Raw genomic sequence first — 18,158 nt, forward strand, 5'->3', positions numbered from 1 at the left:
TTTTAAGTTCTCAAAACATCCTGAATTCATTCAAAGGCATTGCACCTTCTTTTCTTTTATACAAAAGTCATGCGTAGGCAATATGTGTTTTAGCCTCTTTTTCCCTTTGGTGAGGGAAATTAGCTTTGTTGGAGGATGAGGAAAAGTTAGAGTCAGTGGACAAAACAAACACTTGATATAGAAGTAGAAAGAATGCAGAACTGAGCCCAGTTTGGATTCTGTTAAGAAAGGCAATTTAAAGGCCTAATTTCTGGCCCTGACCCTTGTTGGCTGAACACTTCACTTGATGCATTCATTCAACTGATAGCCCTCGAGCATCTGCTGTGGGCCAGGGCCTGTACAAAACTGAGCCCAGTTTGGATTCTGTTAAGAAAGGCAATAAATGCCTAATTTCTGACCCTTGTTGGCTGAACACTTCACTTGATGCATTCATTCAACTGATAGCCCTCGAGCATCTGCTGTGGGCCAGGGCCTGTACAGAGCACTGGACATGTTATAGTTCAAAAGATAATCTAGTCACTGTTTCCATAGTGGTAAAAATAATCTTGGAACTCTTGTTTCTGTTGTGAATTAATGATGATAATACCTACCTCATTGGATTTTGTGAAGATTAAGTTAAATAAGATAACATAAGCAAAACACCTGGCCCCTATGTGTGCCATATAAGTTAGCAAGTATTTTTATCACCACTCTGCCATGTGTATAGTTTTTGTCTCTGTAGTTTTGTTTCTATATAAAACAGAGCAAAGTCTGTTTTATTTCTCTAACATCTCAAGGTAGCTGGTATAAATCCCAAGCATGCCAAAGACGTTTAAGTAAATAATCACCACTCAAGGAACAACGTGCTATGTGGATGACAGTCCTAACGGGCCTACTCCCAATGAAGACAGCAGCAGCCTAGTGCCCTGTTCCTGGGCTCCTCAGTTGGATGCACAGGGAAGCATGTGTTCACTTAGGCCACTTGAATATTGTTTACCGGGGCCATCGTACTGGCTATGGCTGGGTGGCCTGTCTTCTCTTTGGAAAGGTTGCTAGGACTTTATAAATGTAAGAAATGTCCTGTAGGGAAGATATCTTGTTGTGCTGTGCAGAGACCTTTATTAGATATGGTGGTTTGGCAGCTTTAGAGATAGGTTTAAGATCATTATTATTATGCTAAACCGCTTTCAGCTTTTTAAGAGAAGCAGGTTTTGTGCCAGCTGATTGTTTCTTAGTCAACCTTGTGCCTGCAGTCAGCTACCTTTCCGAATGGGGAATGCTGGATGTTAGTAGGTAGGGTCTTTAGAAATCATTTCAGTGAGCCTACACCTTCATAATTTGTAGGGCAGTAAAGCCTACCGCTGAGGCATCAACCAAGGAGAAGCTAGAGTGTTTGTTTCCTAACTGCGCTGCGGCCTTTGTTAACAGGATTGGTGATACTGAAAGTATGAAATAGAATTTAAAAAAGGAATTCTGTGAAATTCTTCTTTGGGAGGAAAAGTGCTGAGTCTTCGATTTTATATTTAAAGTTATTATTATTACTAATTTAAAATTAAATTCTATTTAATTTCTAATTTAACATTTTAAGTGAATTTGAAGCAGAATTGTTTAAGATTTTCCCAATACCTCTAGAATAGAAATCTAGAGTAATATATCCATGGGCCCACTTAGAGAAATGATTTACTTATATATGTGTTTTTGTCACTGAACTGAGTTCCTCAAGAACTGAACTGAGGAACACAGAACAGCTATGTTTATTTTCTCACTGCCCACCCTGGCAGTCAGGGCTCAGTGAATGCTGGGTGATCTGGCCTCCTCTGTTCCCTTTCGTTTCTCTCCTGATGCAGTACACCTCGTCCAGTGTGCCTTTTCAATTCGGAAGAAAGCTTATGTCTCTTTCCTTGGAAGTTACAGAAAGCAAATTCTTCCACTTGAACTCTGGTCTGCTGTTCATGTGCATGGAAGTATTTGGTCTGGCAAAGTGTTACATTTTTACCCTGGGATTGCTGAGTATGTACTGGTATGTGTGTACACATTTTGGTCTACTGTGTAAGTAGCTTATCTCTGAGCCACATAACTGTGTGGCCAACAGCATCTTGTTGTTAGGTCATAGATCTTTTTATGGTTATTACCACAGATAATCAGAGCCTTCGATTAAGATACCCCATTGACTAAGAACCTGGCAGTCCTGTCTGGACTACTCAGAAACCTGGATATGGAGCAGTGAAATGACTAAGGTTCATGCGAAGATGGTATTTGCTGCAGGGTTCTTTCAAATTATGCTTAACAAATGTAATAATGAAAGATTAGTATTCTAAAATTAATCCACATTGCATTAAATACACAGGTTTAAGAAGAGATATGGTAAAAACTAAAAAGGAGAAAGTTTACAATCTTTTGTTGCTAAAAACTATGATGAAAAGAAGAGGCATTCGAGTTAGATTCAGTAAGGCAAATAACATGAATACATCACTTATCACAAGAGGAAATTAAAAGAATATAACACTTTTAAGTGTTAAATCTAATATCTAGACAACTAAAATTAAACATACATATTGCTTGTTTCCAGACAGGATTTCTTTGTGTAGGAAGATAAAGAAGAAAATGCCTTTTTTTTTTTAAATTGGGGATATATTTTATGATGAGTATTAGATTATTTTTTAATGATTGGTATAAAAATAGTCAATAAGCTGCAAAGTGAAGTTAATTTAATGCACATAACATAAAACACTTGAATTAGCTAGATTTAGTTCTTTATGAAGGAAAGTTGTGTTTCTAGGGAGATTTTTATTCAAGAAAAATGTATTCCATCTAGTAACATGAGTGGATACTCATAAAAGATTCAGCCACTACTTAGCCATACAAAATAAAATGTGAAGTTCTACATTGCATCATTGAATTAATAAAATATTCAAAAGAAGGTTTAAAATTTGTCTTGTAATATAAATTTTTATGATTTATATTTATACTTTATATAATTCAGTGAATGTAACCTGCACAATAAAGATGTATTCAGCTAAGTATATTAAATTATGAGAATTTGAGAAACAAGCTCACAGAACCTTAAGAAAAATGTTTCTTAGAACCTTAGGAAAAATGTTTCCTAGAACTTTAGTCATCCTTCATTGTGCCTTAGCCCTCTTTGGAAATCTCACATGATCCAAAAAAGACTGCTCAGGAAGGGAGACAGAACATGAAGACTCCTAACTCTGGGAAATGAACTAGGGGTGGTGGAAGGGGAGGTGGGCGCGGGGGGGGGGCGGTGACTGGGTGCTGGGCACTGAGGGGGGCACTTGATGGGATGAGCACTGGGTGTTATTCTGTATGTTGGCAAATTCAACACCAATAAAAAATAAATTTATTATTAAAAAAATCAAAAATAAAAGAAATCCTGTGCCTAAAAAAAAAAAAAAAAAAAAGACTGCTTGGAGAAAAGAAAAAGGAAGATAAGTTACTGAGTTGTAGGCCACTGTTTGTGGTGCTTTATTGCATCAAGAGGGTACAGAGTTGAATAGAAGAGGAGTTCTAACTCCTAACTCTGGGAAACGAACTAGGGGTGGTGGAAGGGGAGGTGGGCGTGGGGTGGGGGTGACTGAGTGGCAGGCACTGAGGTGAGCACTTGACAGGATGAGTCTGGGTGTTATTCTGTATGTTTACAAATTGAACACCAATAAAAAATAAATTTAAAAAAAGGAGAGGAGTTCTAAAATGTGGCCTTCCCTTTTTTGGAGTTTGTTTTTTTTTTCTTTTTTTTAAACTTTATTTTATTTTAATTTATTTATGATAGTCACAGAGAGAGAGAGAGAGAGAGAGAGGCAGAGGGAGAAGCAGGCTCCATGCACTGGGAGCCCGACGTGGGATTCGATCCTGGGTCTCCAGGATCGTGCCCTGGCCAAAGGCAGGCGCTAAACCGCTGCGCCACCCGGGGATCCCAGGAGTTTGTTTAACAAGAGTCTAAAAAGTAATTAAATATATTATTATCATGGCTGACTTATGTCAAAACTATACACACTATTATTCTTTTTTTTTTAATTAATTTTTATTGGTGTTCAATTTACCAACATACAGAAAAACACCCAGTGCTCATCCCGTCAAGTGTCCACCTCAGTGCCCGTCACCCATTCCCCTCCAACACCCGCCCTCCTCCCCCCTTCCACCACCCCTAGTTCGTTTCCCCGAGTTAGGAGTATTATTCTTAATTAAATGCATAATCAACTGACTGATGTGTCTATTATTTCTTAGGTTGGTATTTACTTTTTTATTTTTTTTAATTTTTAGATGAAGAACAAAATTTTATTCTAAAAATAGTTCTCAGTGACAATTAAATACCAAAACCTGGTCATTATAATAAAAGGAAAAAAGAGTTAAAGGAATTTGCTTTAAATTTTTCTCCTTAAAAATACAAAATTCTCACGAATATATTGTCAACTCTCATTTACCTGAATGGGAGTGATTCATGTTTTGGATTATCTAAAGTCCTGGATTGGATTCTCACGCATCTTCCAGTGAATACATTTCTCAGCGGGAACAGAAGCGAGTATTTGCCGCAGTGAACAGGACTAGGTAATGAGTTTATGCCCGTGAAATGTGCACTAGGGGAGCAGTGGTTGGCCTGGGAAGTGAGCGATGCAGCTTCCACACGGAGAAGACAGGCCTCAGGCCACCGGAAAGGTATTCAGGGACATGAAGTGGTTCCCTATCCTCAGAGTGCTCAGAATCCGGCTGCCTACGGGGTTCTTTTTTTTTTTTAATTTTTATTTATTTATGATAGTCACAGAGAGATAGAGAGAGAGGCAGAGACACAGGCAGAGGGAGAAGCAGGCTCCATGCACCGGGAGCCCAACGTGGGATTCGATCCCGGGTCTCCAAGATCGCGCCCTGGGCCAAAGGCAGGCGCCAAACCGATGCGCCACCCAGGGATCCCCTGCCTCTGGGGTTCTAATGGACCTCAAGCCGGGAAGCACAAAGAACACAAGAGATGAAAAAGGTAAAATTGAAAACACCCCCCACCCGCATCGTCATTTTACAAAGAAATGGAAACGGTGGGGGTTCCTACCAGGCAAGTATGTGGTCTGTTACCAACTCTGCCCACCCAGGCTTCCTTGGATTCCTTCTACAATACACATCTCAGGCCTGCGGCGTTACCTGGTCCTCAGCAGACTAGGCCTTAATGCACAGTGCGTAGACGTGATGCTTTTACATAGAAATTCCTAGCATCCTCTGAAACACAAAAGCTGATCACAAGTCACATTTAAATCCTTTGCAGTGCAGACGAGGGACATTAGGACATATTAGTGCATTTCTGGATTAGCAGAAATTTACTAAGATAGCAACACTCTGTCGGATGGTCATATAGTCAGATTAAGTACCATTTTTTCACCAAACATGAACGAGTTTTGGCTGCTTGTAACAGGAACTACATTGACTGGCCCTGGGGTCCCTACAACATGGGGCTTTCTCTAATACCATAATACAGCCATGTGCCCGCCCCCAGGAGACCAGTGGCCTGAAGAATAATAAAAGCTTATCTTTAAAAGCCTTAAAAATGTACTCCAAAGCTTTTGTAGTATAAAAATGCTATGTCCCCAATCTGAGTAAAATCAACAGTGCACAAAAATGCAGCATTTGGTATGTAGGTGGGAGCCTGAGGGGTTGTGTAGGTAGTGCTGCCCTACGGCCCCTGGATGGACTGGCACAGCCTTAGCTTGTGGGGTGGGTTTGGAAATCACAGGAGGAACTTAGGTTAGGGAAGTTTACAGGACATTCAGCGATTCTAGGAGCAGAAAGCTTTACACCTCTTAAAAATATTCACTAAACAGAAAATAACTGTTCCATATGAAATAGAGCGATTTCTGGTAGTGACACTAGTCTCACATCAGCAATAACCTAACCAAATCTTTAAAACACTGTTCAGTGTTCCAATTTAGTGAAATACACAGAGGAAAAAAATACTTAGATTACCTCTCATTGAAAGTTCAGGCTCTCCCTAGCAGGGCAAAGCCCAGATATCTTCGCTAGTTTGACTGGGCCCTGGGGGCAGTGCACCCGGCACAACGCTTTAAAGTTATGCTTGCGAGCTGGTGAACTCCTATAATTTTTGCTGTGTGGTGTTTCTGTCAGCATCCTGAGGGCCTTATTTGTATGCAGGGAGGGCACAGCACCCATGGGGGACCATGTCTGCCGATCACTCCCCTGCTGTGACCAGTGCCATACAAGGAAAGGGCAGGCCTTGTCTTACTGTGTATTTCTTAAAAGTGACTATAACCATTGCATTAACTCTATGTTCCAAATACTCCTTTAGAAAACCCAAACCAAACCCGTTTTCCCTTTAGGAACCAGGAGGACGCTCCACATGTTTATATAGCACATTGTATATTATGTGCATGGCCGAATCACCGAAATGATCTGACAGGGCTGTATCCGTCTTCTTCCACTGGTCCTGGACCTCCTTAGATGATGGCATCATGTTCACCAATGGTTCGTGATCGAACGCCTCTTCTGGAATAATACCTTCTGCCTCCGATGTAAGGAACCGACGGGACACCCAGTGTCAGCACAATACCGCCCAGAGAGCTGCCAGTATCCACTCTGGATCCTGGATTTCCTTTAGAGCTAATAGCTGGTGTGATTGTGACTGATAAGAAAAGGCCGTGGCTGAACTGTCGTGGGGATGGTCTCCGAGGCCAGTGTCGCCTGGGTTGTGTTCTGGGACCCTGAGCTGCTGGAGATCCTGTTGGCCCAGCCCCCAGCTGCTGGGATTCTGGCTGTAGCCACGCGTCTTGGAGATGGAGATGGCGGTTGGTCAGCGGGTTCCCGGAGCTGCTGGTGGCCTGGCTCCTAGAGCTGGAGGTCACAGAGGTGACATTCCCTGTTGGTGGTTTCCTGAGGCATCGAATTCTCTGCATGCAGAGATCCGTGCAGGCGCGCGCTGTCCACAGGCGCCTGGAGCAGCGCCAGCAGGAGCAGCAGCGCCCAGGCCACGTCCCAGGCCCCTTGTTCAGGGGCAGGACACGCAGCCTCAGGGTCCCGCCCCAGCTCAGCTGCCTCCTTCAGGCGGGATTGAATGGGCGATTGATTTAATTCATCTCAGTGGGCAGAGATGACAGCGACATTTCCTTGTGTCTTTCCCTTTGGTGAACTAAGTCCTGTGATGTATGGCTGTGCACAGTTAGGGGTGGGTTACATGTCTGTCTGTCTATCGGTTTGCTTTCCTTCTTTCTTTCTCCTTCCTTCCTTCCTTCCTTCCTTCCTTCCTTCCTTCCTTCCTTCCTTCCTTCCTTCCTCACTCCCTCCCTCCCTCCCTCCCTCCCTCCCTCACTCCCTCCCATTCTTTTTGTTTTTCAGAAAGGAAAAGCAAAGAAAAAGGAGCATGGTCATTCTTGCTGACAGTTTCCCTGACTCTTCCTCTAGCAACAGCATGGAACCAAGCAGGCTTTGGAGAGCTTTCCCTCCGCGACTTAGTTCCATGGGCCCATTTGTAGACTTTGGAATGTAGTGTGCTTGTAAACAGCTTTCCTGATCTTTCTTCATTTTTTTCTCTATTAAATTTAAATGCACATTATTGGGTATTTATATGCTATATTAAACTTTTATAAATATATTTTGCTTTGTTTCAATTCATGGTAGGACCAATGCCATATTGTACACAAAAGTGACATTTAATAATCCCTTGAAATACTTTGTACCTTGCCACACGTAAGATTTTTAATTCTGTTGACACCATCTGAATCCCATAGGAAACCCTATGGTAATTTTAACCCTAGAATGTCAGTAAACAACTGGAAAGATAATGTAAATAACACTGACACATCAGCTCCTGACAGCACACACTCACACTCACTCATCGGTGCACTCGTTCTGTTTTCGTCCTCCCGGCATAGAGAAGTGTCTGTCCCCTCCTCTTTCTGAAGAACAAGCCTGTGTACCCCCTCTGATGAACACTTAGGACGTAGAGCATCCCCTCTCTTCATTTGATATTCACCCTCTGACACTGATGATCATTGTCATTGATATTAAATATTCAGACTTTTTCTTTTCAAAATTGTTCCCTCTTGATTCTACATCCCCTTTCGTCAGGGATCCCCTCTTTGCTTGGATATTCTAGGTCTCCAGTTTTCTCACCTCCAATGTGCTCCTCTGCCCGCACTGAGATGGCTTCTGCCCTGAGCTTTCTAGTGACTCTCTCAGGCCACCATGCACTTTGTGTCACTAAAGCACTGCAGGCTTTTTGGAGCTCCTTCTGCTGATCTGCCCAGTGGCATTAGGGGTTGTTGACAGATGACAGATACCTCCCTCTTAAAGCACTCTCTTCCTTGACTTCACTGAAACCATCTCCTAGCCACTCATTTTTTTGTTCTATTTTTTTGCAGCTTATACGCTTTTTACCCAGCTATTAAATGTCTGAGTGCCTTCCACTTGCTCTACATTTGCATTTTCTCTTTTTCCTTTGCTAGATTCCTCTGTTCAGTCATCACAGGGCCAAGAAACCATCCTTGAACTCCAGATGAGATTAGCTCTCTCCATTATATACTCCAGTAGCACCATGTTCATCATTGTCCTTGCATTCATCAGGTTATTTTCCATTTCTTTGGTGGTTGATTAATGGCTTATCCCTACCTAGTCTGTAAGCTCTTTGAGGTTGGGTACTGTGCCTGCTTTATTTATTTCACTGTGTTATACTTAGTCCTAGCATTACTCTTGCACATACAGGCTCATTTTTTTTTCTCAAAAGAATTGTTTATCTATATAAGAAGTATTTCTTTCTTCATTAAAATAAAAAGAAGTAAAATTAAAAATGGTTGATATTGAATGACTATTGCTCTGAACTTATCTGAAGGCTATTTAATGTTACATTTTGGTCAAGGTTAACATGTTTTCATTGACTAGAAGGTGTATCAAGAGTCCTTTAGTTTTTTATCAGATAGATTCTATTGTAGCAATATAACAGACATCTGAAATTTCAAGTTTGATTGTATTAGTCTGGGCTCTCCGGAAAAGCAGAATCAATAGGATGTGTGTGTGTGTGTGTGTGTGTGTGTGTGTGTGTATATATATATATATATATATATCTCAGTGTAAGAATTGGCTAAGGTGGTTATGGAGGCTGACAAGTTCTGAGATCCGCAGGGTAAGCCAGCAAGCTGGAGACCAAAGGGAGCTGGTGCTGTACTAGTTTGAGTCTGAAGGCCTAAGAACCAGGAGAACTGAGGGTATAGCTCAGGTCAAAGACTCTCAAGCTCGAGACACAACCAGTGTTTCAACTTAGGTCCAAAGGCAGAAGAAAGCTAATGTCCCAGTTTGGAGGCAGTCAGGCAGGAGGAATTCTCAGGGGAGGGTTAGTCTTTTGTTCTGTTTGGGCCTTGAGCTGATTGGATGAGGCCCACCCATGTTGTGGCTAGCAAGTTCCTATAGTCAGTCAATGAATTCACATCTTAATCTCATTTGAATATATTCTCATGGATACACTCAGAATAATGTTTGACCAGATATCTGACACCCTATGATTCAGTCAGGTTGATACATAAAATATACCATCATATTGATCAAATGAACAAAATTTATTATAGATTTCTACTTTTTAGTCTTTTTTTTTTCTATTTCATTAGGGTGAGGAGGTTGCCTTATAATTTTCTTCAAATGCTGCAATTAACAAGGCATATTTAGATTTTTTTAAAAGATTTTTTTTATTTATTAGAAACAGCAAGAGAGAGAGAACATGAAGGCAGGTAAAGGCCGAGGGAGAAGCAAGCTCCCTACTGAGCAAAGAACCTGATGCAGGGCTGGATCCCCGGACTCCAGGATCACGAGCTGAGCCAAAGGCAGGGCATGTTGAATCTCTGCCTGACTTTTCAGTCACTCCACACATCGAAGCTGCTCTTTCAGTCTCCTTTTCTACAACTTGTCTGCAATACCCAGTGTTCTAGCTAGGTTTGTTGCTTACCATAATCTGAGCTACGCTTGGTAATACTGTGACTTTGCTGACATTGTTTGCCCTATTTTAATAAACCCACTCCCTCTCAATCTTGTCTTGTCCCAAACTTTCCTAGTTTTCAAGGTTCAGAGTGAATCTCAAACACTGTTGTGAAACTGCCTCTGAGACTTCCATAGCTGCTGCTCTCCATGCAATTGTCTTGGCCCCTTTTACTTTTTATGGTAATTTAACCAGTTCCTATTCTCTTTCCACCAAAAGCATGTCAAGTCCTACAGAGCAGAAACTGGTATTGACTTTCTTGTGAGTGGTGGGGGGTGGGGGGTCCTGCAGGATGGTGCACATGATGTGCTACAATAAATGCATTGAATGAACACTCGGTTTCTCTCATAGGTTTTTGAATTGACTTTTGGTATATGAGTGGAGTGTGCTTGGCCTGATTCCGGTTCTCTTTCCAGGAAGCACATCTGCTTATCTACTCTGTCCTCTTATTTCCAGTCGGTTAAAATACTCTCAATTATTGGTTAACTTTTGATTTCTTAAGAATTTGTTGGGAATGGGAACTTGATTCCTCAGTCCTTTTTCTAGCAAGTTCCACTTTCCTGAATGACATTCTTGCCTTTATCATCTTATTAATTTACAGGAAAATGCCAGTTATTTTTCTTAGTTTTTAGTCCATTGGGTTCTTTGTGTCTGGCCCTCATGAGCAAGGTGTTGAGTCAGGTACTGAGATTTCTACATAGATGAATATGATGTAGTGCGTGCCCTCTGGGAGCAAGGAATCTTTGGGGAAGGGAGGAGGCAAGGGGAAGGAGAAATCTGTGTTTAGTGAAGTCTCCTGCCATTTAGAATAATATATATTTGGGGAATGATAATTTATATGTAATTTGAGGATATAATCCCTTCCCCCATGGAGTTTGCAGCCCAGTTGGCGGATGCATCTAAATAAATACAGATCAGGGTGGGAAATACTTTGATAGGGATAGCAAAGTTGGTTAGGGAGGCATGTGTGGGGAATCTGTTGCTCAAACTTGGTTATATAATAATTTGGTTGAAATTCTCTTTTCTGATGTGATATGGACCGGTACGTGGTCAGGTAATAGAAAAAGTTTGTGCTAGCAGGGAAAATAGAACTGATATTTCAACCATTTAATTTTAGTTTAAGTTTTGTAAGTATACATTGATTCTTTTTTAAAATAATAAATTTATTTTTTATTGGTGTTCAATTTACCAACATACAGAATAACACCCAGTGCTCATGCCGTCAAGTGCCCCCCTCAGTGCCCGTCACCCATTCACCCCCACCCCCCACCCTCCTTCCCTTCCATCACCCCTAGTTCATTTCCCAGAGTTAGGAGTCTTTATGTTCTGTCTCCCTTTCTGATATTTCCCACACATTACTTCTCCCTTCCCTTATATTCCCTTTCACTATTATTTATATTCCCTAAATGAATGAGAACACATTGATTCTTTAATTTTTAAAACTATGAGCAGCCTGGGTGGCTCAGCAGTTTAGTGCCACCTTCAGCCCAGGGCGTGATAGTGGAGACCCGGGATCCAGTCCCACGTCGGGCTCCCTGCATGGAGCCTACTTCTCCCTCTGCCTGTGTCTCTGTCTCTGTCTCTATCTCATGAATAAATAAACAAAATCTTTTTTAAAAAAATAAAATTTAGGGATCCCTGGGTGGCGCAGCGGTTTGGCGTGTGCCTTTGGCCCAGGGCGCAATCCTGGAGACCCGGGATCGAGTCCCACGTCGGGCTCCCGGTGCATGGAGCCTGCTTGTGTCTCTGCCTCTCTCTCTCTCTCTCTCTCTCTCTCTCTGTGTGTGTGTGTGACTATCATAAATAAATAAATAAATTTAAAAAAAAATAAAATAAAAAAAAATAAAATAAAATAAAATTTATGACCATAGCCTTCTTGATTCTGAGCATAGGTTTTCTCACTAGAGTTTGCAACCATATATATTTTTTATAACCACTCCTTATAGTATTCAGTTTTGCTATTTTTAAAGTAATATGAGTAAAGCCTCCTTCTTGTAAAGCAAGTGGAGTATAAACTCCTTCCAGACTTATGATTTTCCTCCATCTTTTATAATTGCTTTCGTTCTGTAACATTTTTGTTTTTTTCCTCTTTTTTTTTCCTTCTGTAACTTGACAATTCTTTTTACACATTTACCTTTGAGTGTTTTTTAAAAATATACAGCTGATTTTCTTAGAAACAAATGAATTTTTTTCTTACTCGTATATCTTTGGTTTATGTAATATTTGGTTAAGTTATCAATTAAAATATCTTGTACAAGTGTCATAAAATATGTGGGAACACACACAAGGGACTCTCACGACACAAGCATGCTAGTCAAGGGCTGAGGACAGAGGTGTGCCCGTAAAGCAGAGAGCAGGCTGCCAACTGAGAAGACTTTGCTTTGGACGTCATTCAGCTGACTTGATGCAGTGTCAGGTAAATCTGGGAATGAGTTAAGTGGAGGTCAGTTAAAAAACTTCTGATGTAAAATAGAGCAAAAATGCTCTGGGAACACAATATGCTCTCTAATTGCTTGTCTATAAAATAGCCACTCTGTTCTCTGTGACATAATCTTATTCTAAAGTTTCTTGGCCTGTCGAGATTGGTAATTTATCTAAGTAAAATAGTTGAGGTATACCTTTTTTTCCTGTGAAGAGTACCTGTTTCCTAGGATCAGATCACATGTTTTCTGTGTAACAGATTTTTCTTTTTATTCTTCTTGTCTTTTCTGTTGACTTTTTTTCCATGTCAGATTTTTTTTTTGTAAGATACTTTAAAGATTACTGTCTTTGCCTGAGCCCCTCAGAGAAACATAGCATATATGTTAGTGATTTGTGGTTGTTGTTTTTTATTTATGGACTTAGTTTTTTTGTCTAATATAGGATCCCATTCCTAGGAATCCTATTAAATTGTTTCCTTGCTGTGTGGCTGATTATTAGCTGTGATTAGAAACCATCAGAGACCATTTTAGTGTCACCTGGATGGCTCAGTTGGTGAAGCATTTGACTCCTGATTTCACCTCGGGTCATGATCTCATGGATTGTGGGATCCAGCCCTGAGTAGGATTCCACACTCAGCAGGGAATCTGCTTCTCTCCTTCTTGCTCTCCCTCTTCCCCTCCATTGTTTTCTCTCTCACAAATAAATAAATAAATCTTTTTTAAAAGAAAAGAAAAGAAACATTTACATTTGTTTGAAACTTCACTTTTTAATAGGACCCGATGAGTGTGCCGTAAATATGAAATTAACTTATTTTACACAGTTCACTCTTTTGAATACACCTGTCATTTTTCTGCTTCACATAAATTTCCTTGATTAAAAGATGCTTCATTTTTACCAAGGGAATAATTTAAAAAGTATTATTTTGCTTAAGTCATTGTATCAGTCAACTTTTGCCAAGAAGACTGCTCAAACAAATAACCTTAAAGTCTTAGCGGTTTCTAGCAACAAAGATTTAGCTCTTGTCCATGCAAGTGTGGGGTACAGGAGGCTGTGACTCTTTCCAGCATTTGGTTCCACTTGATGTGTAAGGGAACAACACTTACAAGAGACATGCATTTTTCTGGCAGAAGGGAAAGAACAGTCCCCCAAACATGACGACTCTTAAAGCATTCTCTTGGACATGATTCACTTTGCTTCCAGTCACATTTCATGTGTCAGTACAAGTCATTTGGTCAAGCCTGATACAGTACACACCTCATACACACACACCACTCTGGGCTAGATCACAACTTGGTACAGTGCCCCCTCCTGGGATGGGAGTAAATAAATAGGAATGCAATGTTCTGTTACAGTCAGGTCTTTTTTTAGGTTTTAATAATAAATTTATTTTTTATTGGTGTTCAATTTGCCAACATACAGAAAACACCCAGTGTTCATTTTAAAGATTTTTTGTTTTGTTAGAGGAGTATTAAGGATATATTTTGTGAATTTTACTGTGGAAATAATTTTTTCCTGATATTTTTCAGCTTTATATTTTGAACTCTGTAGAACTGATGTTAATATACAGGTTAAGATTGAATTAGGATCTTTGTAAGGAAGAATTAAGTGAAAGGATATTACATATGGAATTCTTACTTCCTACTTCATTATATTTTATTTTCTCCACCTTTATCACTTGTCTCCTACTTCTATTGATAATTGAGCGGGAGTTCAAACTTTTTTCGTCCATACTGGTATAGTTTCAGTTTGTAACTTTAGGAATTTTGAAGATTATTTCCTATTGTATTGATTAGTCATTAGTCAATTTGGCTGGATAATCTGACGCTATCTACTACCATTTCAATACACTAAATTATGCCTTTGCCAATTTCATAGTCATGTTTTGTTTTTTTTTTTTAACAGCATCCACATGTGGACAACAGTCTCCCAGCAAGTAAAGAGAAACCAAGTTAAGTCACAGACAGGTGCAGCTGAAATACCAAATCACGCATGGCCTTTTCTAGAGTTATATTTACTTGTGCACAGTGGGGACTATATTTCCTTACAAAACAAGAGATAGTTACATTTGCTGTTTTGAAATAGCAGAACTGAACCTCAAATGCATGAGAACATGAAATCTTAGTGGGGTATGGTACTTGAAAAGGGACAGTGGGCAAGTTGTCAGAGAAATTGGAGATTTGTGAGTGATGCTGGATGTTGGAAGGAGATAGGAAGTTTGAAAAGTAGATACATCTAGATATCCAGGAGTAAATGTTTTGTGATAGTGATGGAATCAGAAAGAATTAGACTGGAAGGCATTGTGAGTTTGTTTGGTCCTAGCTATTGCCACAATACAGAAGCAGTTCCATTGGTAAAAGCTTATCAAATGGTGGCTTACATTATCCTGTGTAATTTCAGAGAAGTCCCCTCCCCCAATCTTCCAAGATTGTGTATTCCAGTTTTTCACTGTCATATCCCACTTAAGTGTGTTTCTTAATTCCATACCAACTATCCTTTTCAAAGGGTGAGGTCTGAGAGGGGCAGCAATGATCACATCATCCTGTATATGCATTTCTCTTTAACGTCATTAAAGCTCTTGGGAAAGATGTTATTTCACCTGTGATTGAATCTAGTTCTGAAAGGGATGAGATTACAAAGTCTACCTACACCATTTTACAGATTAAGTGAAAGAGTTTCAAAGATGATGAGACTCGCCCAAGGTGAAAGGGCCCAAATGGGAAAGCCAAAGCCAGAAGAACAATCTTGTCTCCTAATTAAGTGTTCTTACTTTGTATATGACATATAAGTGGCTATTTCATGAGTATATTAATATCAGATGTACATAACAGAATATAAGTTTTCTTCCTGCACATAACATTGAGGTAGCATAGTTAATAATAGGTGTCTGGCCAAAGAAAGGAAATTGTTTTGTGAGTCATTGAAAAGTAAGCATAAGAAATAAAAGAAATATATGAGGACAAATTCCATTTAGCTGTCAAACGCATTGGGTTGTTTTAGCCTCCTTTAAGAAATGTTTTATCCAGGAAAATTGAAAGCTATATATAGATTAACTCATTCTATTTCACTCCTGAGTTCACTACGCCTGTTCTTCTCATGGTTCTAGTTATAGGCTGGCTCTAGGATTTGCTAAGTGTGAGCTTTACAATTGTTTATCATCACTTAGTCTCAACTCTCCCATTGGTAAAATGTGCACAGCTTGGAGGTGTTCTTCTGGGAGATGGACCCAGATTTTTTTGAATTTTTTTTAATAAATTAATTTTTATTGGTGTTCAATTTACCAACATACAGAAAAACACCCAGTGCTCATCCCGTCAAGTGTCCCCCTCAGTGCCCGTCACCCATTTCCCCCCACCCCCCGCCCTCCTCCCCTTCCACCACCCCTAGTTCGTTTCCCAGAGTTAGGAGTCTTTATGTTCTGTCTCCCTTCCTGATATTTTTTGAATTTTTTAATCCAGAATTACTCTTTTAGGTAGGTGCTATTGATCCTATTTTGTAGATAAGGTAATAAATGAAGTTAAGATAACCTTTCCTGAGGATACATTGCTAATAAGTTGTATACCAGAATCCCAAGTCAGGTCTATCTGATTCCAAGGCAGAGTCTCTCCACCCAGTGTACTTGGAAATGCACTTGACTTTTTCATCCATCTCTCAGAAGGTGAAAACCTGATAAAGTACGTGATATTTTTAGACAATTGCCAAGTGCTTTATCGATGTGAGGTATTGTTGTTTCTTTTATGTGTTCTTAGCCACTTATTGGAAAATAGCAGTACGATCCAAGGCATAAATAAGTTTTCTATTTTCTGCTTTATGGATGAGGAAATTGAGGCCCATGGGATAAGGAAGGATATCTACATAGGCAGAAAGTAGGAGAGTAGTGTCAGTTCCTAGTCTAGTTCTAAAGCCAATCGTCCAGTCTTTCTCCTTATTCCTCTCTAGACCTGAGTTTTTATTCTGGCATAGGGGCTGATTCCATCACTATGTACTGTGTTGGAACTTCCCAATCTGCTAAGACACTCTAGCGAGGTAAGAGTAGGTTACTAGTATGGAAAGAGGTAATGACATCGATGATAGTATTTTTTAAAGACTATATGCATACAGGTAATCTTTCAAACTTCATGATAGTTGGATATAACACTATATGGCGACCCTTCCATACTTTATGAATTCAGAAACGGTCATTGTGGTGCATTAGGATTTTGGCAGAGCACCCGCCTCAAGAGAATACTCTGTAGCAGCTCTACCATAAGGCACTATCTCCAGTTTTCCTGTTGAATCATTCCAGCCAGGTTACTTACTACATTTTTCTGGGCTTGTTTAATCTTCATTTCCTAAGTTTGTTTAAAAAACCCTAACAACTAGGACATTCAGAGAAGCTCTTGTATGTGCAAATTTGCCTGTAAATCTGAATTCTCTATGAGATGGTACTACCAAAATGATGAATCTAATAAAACTGTAAGCCACCATGATTTTTGTGTGTCATTCAGAGAAACAGATCAACATTCTCCTGTACTTTACTTACTTGAATCGATTATCAGTCCAAAGGAAGAGCTTTGCAAGTAGTTTGTTACTAAAATGATTTATTTTTTGGTTGGGAATTATAAATGACTCTGTGTAGATTTGTTGAAGAATAGTAGTTAACTTTAAAAATGGCTGAATTTGGGTTATCCGGGTGGCTCATTTGGTTAAGCTTCTGCCTTCGACTCAGGTCAAGATCCCAAGGTCCTGGCATCAAACAACACATGAGTTCTCTGCTCAACAGGGAATCTGCTTCTCCTTCTCCCTCTGCTGACCCCCAGCTCATGCTTGTTCTATCTTGTTCTTTCTATCTCAAATAAATAAATAAAATGTTTTTTTAAAAATGAGTTGATTAATATTCTTTGACACATGAGTGAAGGAACACGTGAAAATATGTTGAAATATACAGAGAAGATATTGATTCAAAGCAAAAATCTGTAGTTAGTGTTTTATTTTGAACATTAAGAAGAATTATTATTATTTTTCAATAGGAAATTTTCCTTTCAATTTTTTTTAAAGATTTTACTTACTTATTCATGAGAGACACACAGAGACATAGGCAGAGGGAGAAACCGGCTCCATGCAGGGAGCCCAATGCAGGAGTCAATCCCAGGACTCCAGGATCATGCCCTAAGCTAAAGACAGACACTCAACCACTGCTGAGCCACCCAGGCATCCCAAGAATTATCATTAAATAGAGTAACATCTGTGAATGCTTGAGGGAAAACCGTAGTACCCTGGACTCATCCTTAAACCTTTTACTCTCATACACCATGCACATTCTGTCAGGAAATAGCATCTGCTTTCTCTTCAGATCATACTGATTACTTCTCCCCATCTCCACTATTCCCCTGTCATAATATTCCCAAGTCATCACTATCTGTGACCTGGCTTATTGTAATAGCCTATTACCAAAGTCAAATAAAGGAAAATATCAGTAAACTTTTATTTATTTATTTATTATTTACTTATTTATTTTAGTAAACTTTTATTAATAAGTGTTTTTCTTCTATAGACACAAGCATCTTAATATGCTTTTTTTTTTTTTACTATTCATTATTTGTCAAATGTTGAGCAACTGTAATGAGTACAGCTAATGCTGTGGGCAACACATGGTAATTCTTGTTTGTTGCCTTGAGGAAATTATATTTGGGAAGATGATATCAACACATATTAGAATTTCACTGATCATATGAATTAAGTGACAAAAAATACTGAAATGGATTATAAGTGACCCATAAAATTAAGACACTTTATATAGAAAAACTCCTGG

The 18,158-nt window shown here is 39.6% G+C and overlaps 1 long non-coding RNA gene across 2 annotated transcripts in view; it reads left to right on the forward strand.

The window, feature by feature from the left end:
* Window positions 1-16,833, forward strand: part of LOC140597335 (uncharacterized) — a 38,778-nt gene extending 21,945 nt beyond the window's left edge. Inside the window, exons 2-3 of one of the 2 annotated variants that reach the window (XR_011999196.1) lie at window positions 6,312-7,481; window positions 14,273-16,833. This is a non-coding gene — a long non-coding RNA (uncharacterized lncRNA). Of the gene's footprint in view, window positions 1-6,311; window positions 8,775-14,272 lie in introns of those variants that run through there. The other variant, XR_011999195.1, reaches the window with a different exon arrangement.
* The last annotated feature ends 1,325 nt before the right edge of the window (window positions 16,834-18,158 follow it).

The sequence above is a fragment of the Vulpes vulpes genome, unplaced genomic scaffold, assembly GCF_048418805.1.
Source record: "Vulpes vulpes isolate BD-2025 unplaced genomic scaffold, VulVul3 u000000641, whole genome shotgun sequence".
NCBI classification, from domain to species: Eukaryota; Metazoa; Chordata; class Mammalia; order Carnivora; family Canidae; genus Vulpes; species Vulpes vulpes.